Below are 9,605 nucleotides of genomic sequence, written 5' to 3'. Positions count from 1 at the left end.
ATGACCATTTGTGATATACGAGGGACGTAGCCATCACTCTTCTTCCTGGGGTGATGGATGAGGGACATCTCTAGAGAAAACTCTGCACAGGTTTTCCTCTTCCTGATCCTTTCTAGGACATCACTGTGAGAGCCCTGGGCCCTCATTGCCTTCTTTGACTCATCCAGGGTCTCCCTCCCTGGTCTCTGCTAAGAGCCTTGTTAGGATAGAGTTGAAGGAGAACCTGATTATCTCTTAGAAACTTCTCTCCAAAGAGCAACAGGGCATTGTCTTTTCTCCCGGCTGGGCTAGGTCCTCACAGGAACAGGACTCAGTAGAGGGACAGAGCAATCAGTTAGAAACAGTGGGAATCTGGAGGAATGAAGTGAAATGCAGCCAAGTGTGGTCAAGGCAACGATCGAAGGTGTCTCATGGGAAGAAACATGTCTCACTGAAGAGAGGGACTGCAGGAAAGCTTTTCCCTGCAAGTTGTATTAACCAATGCTATTTGATGCAACTTACAATTACAAAAGATTTACTATAGCCATGCTCAGGCCCTCCAGAATGTTATTCCAGATGGGACACAATGGACAAGTGGAGGAGAGGGGCAGGATGAGAAAAAAAGACAAGGGAGAAAGGAGAAAGAACTAATTTTTTTTATTTTTATTTTTTGAGAAAGAACTAATTTGAGAGCAGAGAAAAAACAAGACAGGAGAGATTGGAGAGGACTAGTGATCCCTGGGAGGATGACGTCATTCTTTTCACACAGAACAAAAGCTAAGCTGTGTCTATCATTTTTAGAATACAAAGTATGGTAGCACAAACCATTTATTCCCCCGTTTGCCTTCCCTCCAACTTCAGCAATATTTGAAGGACTCCTGAGTTCCATCAAGGCTGTATGATCTCAGTCTATGCTCCTCTGCAAAATAATAGAGGGAAAAATAAGCATATGTACATGTGTGTACATGTGTGTGTTATGTGTGTGTACACGTGCTATTTGTGCACACATTAGTTACTTGTGTGCATGTGTATGTGTGCACACTGTTTGCATGCGTGTGCACACATGCTTACATTGTTTATGTGACTGTGTATGTCTGTGCGCATATAAGTTCGGGCTGAGGCAGATCTGCTCCCTTCCCAGGGTCTGGGCACATTTTGCTGCACAATCCTTTTCAGTAGGAAGGCTGAGACAGCAAGCCCAGCTCAGGTTTCATGAGGCTTCATCCTGTCTGAAGGCTGGTCATAGAGCAAAGTCGGGTGTATTTCAGAGGCTGATTAAAGCTCTCACAAATGCCAACTTACATCATTTCAATGACTATTAATTTAAAGAAAATATTTGCTTGGAAATAAAGAAAAACATTGCAAACCATTCTTGTTTTATCACCGAGGGTCCTTACTCTTAGTAGATCCTTTTCTCTGTCATGAAGTGGGCAAGTCTGACCTGGGCAAAGTTATCAAGGTAGAGCAATTATAGAAACATGGGCCAGATTCTTCCAATTAGGTGAGTATGCACAGACCTTTGCCATGATGATGGCAAAAAAAAAAAAACCCCTACTGTTCCGTCCCCCATTCCCACTGTTCAAGTGATAAATGACCCCCAGCCTGCTCTCCCTAGAGCTAAGTGAGGCCTGTCTCTGGACAAAGGCCAGGGAAAACATAACAAGATTTATAAGAGCCAAAGGCAGGGTGAAGAAGAGCCGCAGGGCATAGGGGAAAAGACCACATGAGAAAATGTGGCACGTTTTAGTAGCTGCATGTTACTTTATGATGATGGGGTGGGAGCGGAAGGGGAGGTAGGGGCTGGCAAAGGATAAGCAGCCACAATCAAATAGCCTAGAGTATCTGGAAGGCCGGGGGGCTTCTCCTCAGTTGGCTCAGCTCTCTGGAAAGAGGGAGCGCTGGCCCTGAAATCCTGGTCTGGCTCCTTCGTTCACCCTAGCTCCTTTTAAAACAGACACCGTTAAAGGAATGTATTTAAAACTAGGGAGACAAATGGAGACAGAGAAAAAGTGGTCATGTGCTGCTGAGATTAGAAGGCATGATGGTACAATTAAAGATATTTACCAGAGAAATTCGAACCCCATTACACGCTGGCGTACAGTATGCAAGGAAGAGCTGTTTTATATCATTAAAGACAAAAACCAGGTCTATAGGTAAGCTTTAAGAACAATAAACATCCTGAATTCAAGAATAAGTCTGTCAAATGAAGGGATATTGATTTTGGAACAAGGAATATTATGTCAAACAACATTAGTTTAATTGATCTGAATTTAGTTTAAGTACTAAAAGCATTTATATACAAACAGCAAATGAAAATTAACTGCAGCTGAGCCCCACTGCTGGTTCTCAGGGGCTTCTCAGGACGGAGACGAGAACCTGGCACCCAACAGGCCTGGTTGGAGTCATGAGCACACGGCAGAGCTGGGGTTTCTTCTCCTGCACGACGATGGGTAAGGCAATGTGCTTTCTCTCAGAGCATAGGAACATTTAACACTGGCCTTTGACTTTTCAAAATACACAAATGCCGTTTCTCACTCTGAAGGAATTCATGAGAAACATGGGGTGGGCTAGCAGCAAGGAGTGGAGTTGGTACCCAAGTCAGTGAGATGGTTCTGGTCCCAAAGTGAATGAGACGGGCCCCTGAACCGCCTCTGACCACTTGGCTCCAGCTAAACCGATGCCTGACTAAGGCTGCCTGTGCTCTGAACAGAGGTGCCCCTTTCAGCTGCTGCCAGGCCCTGGGAGCCCAGGCACCTGGGCGTGGAGCCTGGGGCAGGACAGGTTGTCAATAAACAGTACCAGCCTCAGGCCCTCCACAGGACAAAATAGAGAGAGACTTCAAAAGTATCCAAAACCCATTTTTCTGCCTTGTGCCCTTGTCTCTTCCTGAAAGAAAACACAAGTTGGCCACTTTTTCTTTCTTAACCCCTACCCACAGCTGTCCCATAGCATCTACCCCAGATACACGGGAAATGCACAATGGAAAAGGCAGGGCAGAGATGCAGATTCTTAGTTACCAAAGTCTTGTGTGCAAGATTAATTGTGATTCTACTGAAAGAGTATTCAAGAGGATTCTAGCACAACCCTTTGGAAGTCCACTGGCCCATGGGACTGCCCCAAGTCTACTTGCTGAGGGCTCATTGTCCAGCCGCCATGGACCCCCATGAATGGGTGAAGGTGTGAACTGCTCAGTTATGTGTCAGACTCATTATTTAAGGTCTGGTCAGCTCAGGAGCCAACCATGTTTCCACTTTGTTTTCAGAAGGCCTGACAAAGGCCCCAGGATGTTGTTTTGTTTACATCTTGCCACCTGTGCACTCTCTCCCTGAAAGCTGAGTCTCTCTGAGATCAAAGGGCAGTTAAGTGGAGCTGGAAGAGAGATCTCTCCACCCCTGGCCCTGAGCTTTCACTCTAACTACAGAGTGTTGCATGTTGTCAGATTTATAGCTTCATGTGTGAACACGGTCACAAAAACCAACAAAAATAACCCCACACTGTGGTTTTCTATCCTTTCAGAACCCTTTTCCACACTCAGGAGGGTTAGTCTCAGTCTAGCCGGGAAGGGACATTTATATGAGCTCTCAAGATACCAGTCACTCTATCTGTCTTGACTTTTCCTTTTTGAAACATTTTCTATTCCATACATTTGAAACATTTTCTATCAAAATATTTTTCCTTCTGATATTCCTAGCCAGTGTAGTCAGCAGAGGATAGAGTGACTGACGACTAGGAGAGCAGTGTCCTGGAAAGACGGATGTAACTTGCTGAGGACAATGCAATAAGAAGCGGACTTGCATGATGGAACATTCTGGGAACATTCACTCTGTGCAGTAGGGTCTCAGAGAGTCCAAGGAGCTAATATTCCCATTACATTTGTTCATCAAATACATGTTGAAAGCCTTTGGTATGCCAGGTCTTATGCAGAGCATGTGTGAACACTTGAACACTATTTCTACCTTAGTCAAGGAGAACAGATGATCCTAGCACAACCTGACTCATATCTGCTGAAACAGAGGTACAAATAACCCAATGAAAAAACCTTGAAGACAGAAGCAACTGTTCTTTCAAGAAAGAAGCCTGCTTCAGTTGGATGTTTGTGCTCCACAACGTGTAGGTGTTAAAATCCTAAACCTTAAGGTGATATTAGTAGGAAGGGGAATCTGGTGATTAGGTCATGTGAGCAGAGCTGTCTTAGATGGAATTAGTATCCTTATAAAAGAGGCTCCAGAGAGATCTGCACCCCTTTCATCATGGTGAGGACGCCATAAGAAGTTGGCTGTCTTCAATGTAGAAAAGGACCTTCATCTAGCTGTGCCAGTACCGTGATCTTGGATATCCACCTCCAGAATGTAGCCTGAACTGACAAAGGCAAGGGGCATGGCAAGGAAAGTGTTTGGGAAGCCCTAACTCAGGAGACTGCCAGCTGGAACAGGTGAATGGGAAGAAAGGAGATTCCAAGAAGAGGGAACTACAAAAAAACAAAAACACAGAGGATGCAGGTGCCTTAGTCCAGTATGGCTGGAACATAAGGGATTGTGGTAAGGACCTGAAAAGAATCCTAAACAAGAGAACTCATAGTTTCCTATGAAACAACCTCCTTGTTACTTTTCTTTCCCCTAAGGAAGTTATAATGAACTGAGAGGCAGATGATCCTTGGTTTGAGTCAATTTCTTCCATGTCTTAGACATGTGACCTTGGACAAGTCACTTAACCTCTCCAGGCCTTAGCCTCCTCTTCTGAAATATGCAGAAAATAAGTTGCTACCAGATAAAAGTAGAGGTGAGGCTCAAAGAGATACATTATGTGAGAAAGCCCTTCCACACAGTATAGGACTACGTCTACCAGGGCCCTCAGTCATGCGATTGGGGGGCCCGCACACTGCAGTGAAAGGGGGTGAAGCTTTCTCTGCCCTGAATTTAGAAACACTCCTAGTAGTTCTATCCATATGATTCTGAGCACACTGCAACATTTCCCCAGGCCTTATTTTCCTCATCTATAAAACAGGAGTGGAAGGGCCAGGATTGATTTCTAAGGTCTCTTCCGGTTTAGATTTCCAAGGACAGAGTTTAAAACTCACTGGGCAAAAGCTTCAGATTCCTGAAGACCTTGTTTAAATCCACCTCCTGGAGAGTAACTGTTATATGTCTGAACATTACAAATTATGAAATATGAAATAAATATATGCATATATACATAAACACATGTGAGTATATATAGACATGCATGTATATATGTAACTCAATTGTTCCAACCAGGGACATTGGTCCAATGCCTGGAGTTTCTCTCTTTCTTTCAGGATTCAACACTTGGCTCAATTCCAATGTATTCCCGAGTTTCTGAATCTTGTTCCCACAAAGATCTGTCTTCTCTCTCTGGTTAAAAGAAATGTATGCTGGGCATTTTGCCAAGCACTTGGGGGCCTTGTAGCATTCTGCTGTGACCCCTGGGGTGTGCCCCTTCCCTGTCACTGATTGTGGGAGTGAGGGCAGGCCTACCATGGCCCTGCTGGAGCTAGGCATTGAAATCTGAGGCATAAAGGGCTTACCCAGGCCCAGAAGTAGACTACCCAGATCTGTGTCTCAAGAATCCCAGACAACTATGCTCTGATGCAGCAGTGCCTTATGGAGTGATCCTCAAGAAGAAAAAGAGGCCCACATGCTCTGCTAGGGCCAGCATGGTTAAAACTATCTCTCACACTAAAACAGCTCTTCAGGATTTACAAAACACAGTTACATCCTTGACCTAATATAAGTCAAATCAGATCATTAGCGTGCAAACCAGTACTCGATTTATAATGCATGTGCACGTGGAATCCTCAGGGTCATTTTTTGAGGAAGTGTCCTCTTACTGGCCTCTGGTTATCCTAGAAGGTTCTGGATATACCCTGCCTGGGGGTAGGGTATTCTCAAAGTATGGAAGGGACAAAGGTTGGTTTTTGGTAAAATGGAGAAAAACTAAAAAATAAGGAGACTCTGTTCTCCCTTTTCATGCCTTGCCCTCATCAAAATATCTTTTCTACTTCTCCCACAGCCTTCCTCTTCCTCCTGGAAACAACTGTTTTCATGACAAAATTTACTAGTAGTCTCTAAAGGCCCTTAAAACTCTGACATTTTATGGTTCTATTTGAATTTCATCCAATTTCTTTTCATGAGATGAAGCTTTGGTATTAAGGAGTTTCAGAAATTCTGGGGTCATTTGGGAGGAGAGTCAGGGGTTTCCCTACCTAAGCAGATTTTATGGTAGATGTCTTCATGGAAACAGGAGGCATCATGGAGCCTGACATAGAACCTGGCAAGGTCTGCTCATATATAATAAAAGGATGTCCAGGCCAAGAGAAAGCCCCAAGAAACTGAGTTTCTGGAGAGACACAGCTCTTCTACTGATGAACTTCAGCACAGCAAAACAGATACAACTCTGAATCTATGGGCAGGAATATGAAGATAAATACTCCACACCTCTTGGATTTAAGGAGTTCATTCTCTACTGTTAGAAATATGCACATGAATAGATAATATTAATAAAATATTCTAAGTGATAAAACAGATGTAAGTAAGAGTATTGTGAGAGCACAGAGAAGAGCCATGTGGCCAATCTAGGAATTCAGAAAATATTTCTTGGCAGGAATGAAATTTGTTCATGTTCCATTTTGAGTGCTTTTTGATTTTTACAGCCTGCTCTTGTCCTTTCTCTCACAATATCCCTGCTCCATTCCTGTAACAGAGTCAGGGAAAGGAGCATTACAACTGACGGATGAGGACATCAGGGGACTGGTAAAAGAAGAAAGGTTGCACTATGGCAAAGAAAAAGAAACTATGTTTTTATGCTCTTCAGTGAGGGTCAATTATCTAGAGACTGGGTGGAATAATGGTGAGGTCTCTAGAGTATTGAGAGCTTAGAGCAAGAAAAAATGAAGAATGAGATATGATAATCTGATATAGAAGTATTTGGTTTGTTTCAACCAAAGCTATTCTGTATAGAAATGCATACTCTAGAATTCAAAAACACTATCCATGTGGGGTGGGAGAAATGGGTGAATGAGTTCTAAAGATAAAAACAAAACTAAAACAAAGTAAAACAAAACAAAAAAAAACCATAATGCCATTTATAAATGTTCTAAAGAAAATAAAATACTTATTCAGTAATCTTATACTGGTCTCTATGCTGAAATACTAAACACTCAGGAAAGAAATCAAAGAAGACCTACATAACTGGAGAGACATATTATGCCCATGGATTGAAAGTCTCAACATAGTAAAGATGTCATTTCTTTCCATATTAGTTTATAGATTTAATGCAATTCCTATCAAAATCCTATAAGACTTTCATAGATATAGATAACCTTATTCTAAAATTTATATGGGGAAAATCTGTGTAAATTGTGTGTCTATGCATCATAGGTTTAATGCTACCTATATAACTTTGAAACAAGCATTAATTTTTCTTCTGACTTATGTTATGATAAAATGCAGTAATCTAAATAAAGACATAATTCTTCACATGTTAAAAAAAAGAAACACTATCTCACTTATAGTTCCAAAAGTTGGTACTTGTTTCACATTTTATGCTTTGCATATTCTGTTCCTTTTGCATGTAATCTGCTTCCCCACCTTCTGCCTATGTGGCGTATTCTTGTACATTTTTCAGAACATGACTCAAACATCACTGGGCCTTGGGCCCTGGATTACACACCCTTTGGATCTCCTTCTAAGATAACTACTCGCTCTTTTATCTGATTATTTCTTTTCCCTACCAGACAGAGAGGTTCATGAGAACAAGGATATTATTCTACTTATGTCCCCAGAATCCAAGTGATAATTACTTAGTAAATGAACAAATAAGTGGAGGAATACAGAAATGAATAACAGTGAGGAGTTAATCTTAAAAAACAGTGTCAGTGGGAGCTGATGGGACACAGAACACCTCTGGGTGAGGCAGTCACAGAAATTGGAGGAGTTCACAATACCTGTCATTCTTATTCTCCATGAACCCCAAGAGTGTCCACATAAAAGATCAAAAGGCTCTATCCTGTTGTAGGTCTAAATGAGACAAACAGTAGCCATGCAAGAGAGGCCACGGACCTCTGTTGGATTCTTCCCCTGTATCTCTACTCTGGAACACTGAGGGAGGAGAGCAACATCACCAGCCCTTAGAGCATACATAGGTGAACATGCACTGAAGCTGGGAAAGTGAAAGGGAACAGTGGGAAGGAGATCCTAGTCCTGGGAGAAGAAAAGAGTCATGTGCTGAGCACACAACACAGCCAGGAGAGGGACAGGGAACAGAAGGGCACCATGCTAAGACCCAAGGACATGGTATGTACCTAACTAAGACCCAGCCTTAACTGGAACAACAGAGGCCACACTCCACCAGCAGTAGCAGCAGGCTAGGAAGCTTAGAATAACAAGTAACCAGAGAACAATGCTAGAGAGGAACACAAGAATCACAAAACCTCGCAAAGAGACCCTTTCTGAGGTATAGCACAGATGGAAGACCTAAAGCTTGAATTATAGAGAGATTGCTCTGGTTAACCACATGCCACCCTAGCACAAAGCATCTCTAGAGGAATGTGAAGAATGTGGTGCACCGAGTGAAAGCAAAGCAAAAAGAGTAGCACTCACAAACAGTTGAATATTTTTTCTTTTCTAGAATCTATAGAACATTCCCCATGGTGAGTACAGAGTTCGACTGGCAAATTTTACTGAAATTTAGGGAAGGCGAAACAACCATTCTGTACAACTTTTTCAATATAAAAGCAGAAAGAATGCTTCCCAACTCATTTTACAAGGCCAGGGTTATCCTACTATGAAAGCCAAACAAAAGCATTACAAGAGAAGAAAGCTACAGAAAAATATCCTTCATTAATATAGAAGCAAAATCCTCAAAAGGAAAAAATAGCACTGCTGACATAAATCTATTTTTTTCCAAAATAAAAAGTTCTAAAAATGGTAATAGTATGTTTAGAACCCACTATAAAACTCCCCGCCATGAAAAAGAGCTTTCTTAAATCTTGCAGTGGAAATCTTAAGTTCTTATCTGGATTTGATCCTGTTAACCAACGTTACACAGGTGACATACAGTAAGAAAGAAGAAATCTGGCAGGTAAACTTTTATCAAGTGATCAAAACTAATATCATCAGATGGTACACATTTTAATTGTTGCCACGTAATAGTATGCAAATAAAAGATTGAAGCAATTGAAGTGTCACTTCTGTAACATTTCTGCCAAAAGTACATGGTCTGAATCTATTCAAACCCAACTTCGGAGGCATTCTTCAAAATAACTGACTTGTAGTCTTTAAACGTATCAAAGTCATTATGGTCAAGGAAAGGTTGAAGAGCATATTAAAGAAAACTAAAATCAATGTGTAGTTCTGGACAGAATCCTTTTTCTGAAAGGAATGGGTTTGGCTAATTAGTGAAACCTGAATATATTTAGAGGAACATGTTTAAGGAAGTATAGTGTATCACTTTAGCAATGTGCTCTCTGATGGTTAAAAATGTTCTTTTGGGGGAACCTGGGTGGCTCAGTTGGTTGTGTCTGCCTCTTGAACTCAGCTCAGTTCTTAATTACTGGGTTGTGAGTTCAAGCTCTGCAGTGGGCTCCATGCTGGGCATGGAGCCTACTT

Source organism: Canis lupus, chromosome 17, assembly GCF_011100685.1.
Source record: "Canis lupus familiaris isolate Mischka breed German Shepherd chromosome 17, alternate assembly UU_Cfam_GSD_1.0, whole genome shotgun sequence".
Classification (NCBI taxonomy): Eukaryota; Metazoa; Chordata; class Mammalia; order Carnivora; family Canidae; genus Canis; species Canis lupus.
The sequence above is the reverse complement of the archived record's forward strand: the minus strand, read 5'-3'. Positions refer to the sequence as shown.